The sequence below is a fragment of the Salvelinus sp. IW2-2015 genome, unplaced genomic scaffold (assembly GCF_002910315.2).
Source record: "Salvelinus sp. IW2-2015 unplaced genomic scaffold, ASM291031v2 Un_scaffold3786, whole genome shotgun sequence".
NCBI lineage: Eukaryota > Metazoa > Chordata > Actinopteri > Salmoniformes > Salmonidae > Salvelinus > Salvelinus sp. IW2-2015.
The window spans coordinates 7740-9765 of NW_019945060.1; the positions used below are offsets into that span (position 1 = coordinate 7740).

The 2026-nt window shown below is 42.0% G+C and overlaps 1 protein-coding gene across 1 annotated transcript in view; it reads left to right on the top strand.

Annotated features, from left to right (window-relative positions):
- The first annotated feature begins 1112 nt into the window (after positions 1-1112).
- Positions 1113-2026, top strand: part of LOC139026050 (perforin-1-like) — a 23289-nt gene continuing 22375 nt past the window's right edge. Inside the window, exon 1 of the mRNA XM_070441350.1 lies at positions 1113-1174. The gene's annotated coding sequence lies outside the window, so the exon portion shown is untranslated. The remainder of the gene's footprint in view (positions 1175-2026) is intronic.

Here is a 2026-nt window from a genome sequence, read left to right on the forward strand (position 1 = left end):
AGCCATGTCCTCCCCTCTCTCTCCTAGTTGTCCTTCTTCCATCCTGACCTTGCTGTGAGCCATGTCCTTACCCTCCTCTCTCCTCAGGAGTGGTTCCTTCTTCCATCCTGACCTTGCTGTGAGCCATGTCCTCCCCTCTCTCTCCTAAGTTGTCCTTCTTCCATCCTGACCTTGGCTGTTACCATGTCCTCCCCTTTCTCTCCTAGTTGTCCTTTCTTCCATCCTGCCTTGCTGTGGAGCCATGTCCTCCCCTCTCTCTCTTTGTCCTTGTGCCTGCTGCTGTTGTGTGTCCTGGTTAAGTCAAGGTGTATGGTCTCAGTGCCAGAAGGATCTTAAATGTGATTTATGGTCGGACACAATCCTGTCTCAGAACTCTACCGACAATGTCTTCCATCATTATGGCTTGATTTCTGCTCTGAACATGCACTTTCAACTTTATATAGACAGGGTGTGCCTTCCCAAATCATGTCCAATCAATTGAATTTACCCACAGGTGGACTATAATCAATGTTGTAGAAACATCTCAAGGATGATCATTGGAAACAGAATGCACCTGAGCTCATTTCGAGTTCTCAAAGCAAAAGAGTCTGAATACTTATGTAAATGAGGTATTCTGTTTTATATTTTTAATACATTTGGTAAAATTTCAACAAATCGGTTTTCACTTAATGTGTGTAATGTGTGTAGATTGATGAGAAAAAAACAGTTTTAATGAGTTTAAGAGTAAGGCCGTAAAGAATCAAAAATGTGAAAAAAAGTAAAGGGTCTGATACTTTCTGAATGCACTGTATATAATGATTAATGGTATTGCTGATTAATTACAGATTGTATGCAGTACTATTTACCATCTCCACCCTTAGAATGCCTCTTCCCTTATCTAACTGTTTTTCACTGGGCTGGCCTTTTGACATTATCTGGAATACAACTTGTTAAATCAGCATTTCAGATAGTACCAGAAAGTGTGTTGTTACACCTTATTCCTGATGTCTCGTGGTAAATATAGAGTGGTGTTTTCATTGGTTAAGTAGTCCTGATACCACCTGTGGTTCATCATACCACCCTGGGGGGGGGGGGGGGGGGGGGCTGAGATCTTTAAGAAACAGCTAGATGGCTCAGTAAGGCCCATCAGCAGTGGTGACTAGAGAAGACAGACGTCCAGCTCAAGAATATCCAGGTAAGACATGATCTGTTGTTCTGGTGCTTTCTTCTGTTTCTTCCACCTCTCTCTCTCTCTTTGTTATGGCATCCATCTTACCTTTTCTTATCTCTCTCGCACTGCTTTTGCTTATCTTTGGCCAGGTCGCAGTGTAAATGAGAGAACTTGTTCTCAACTAGCTTACCTGTGTTAAATTAAAGGTAAAATAAAAAAATAAAAAAAATACTGTGGCAGGATTCAGTCGATTGCAGACAGTGAGTGGCTTCCAAAAGCGCTTTTAGATTTGCAGAATAGAAGATATTAGAAATTGATTGTCAGTTTGGTTGAGTACACAGGATGACTTCTTCAGCCAAGTCTTGCTGTCAGACCTGATGTTGACAGATTTCTGTATCAAGTGTCATCTCCCTCCATCCAGGATACACTAGTTTTGTAAATCAAACACATTTCTGAAAAGCCACTATCTGCAATTGAATAAGAGCCTGTATTTTCTGCTGATTCAGGATTGTTCTTATCATCTCCATTTATTTCTCTCTCTCTCTGTCCATCTCTCTACTCTCTCTCTCTCTCTCTCTCTTTTTTCTCTTAACTCCTGTCAGAATACAGTTTGAGGTGTTAGTTTTCAAGCTCTTATGGACATGTTGTTGTATCTTACTCTCCTTCTCCTCTTCTCTCTCCTCTCTCTCAGACAGTGTACCATGGCCTTCTCTCTCTCTGTCCCTGGGACTGCTGGTGCTATGCACCCTGGCTCTTGTAACATGTGACCTGTGACAGCCCCATCAGGGTGTGGGGTATTCGTGCCTCCAACCTGAAAGGACGCTTTTTCTCAAAACCAAACCCCTTACGTCAAGGTGAATTTATTCGTTTATTTTA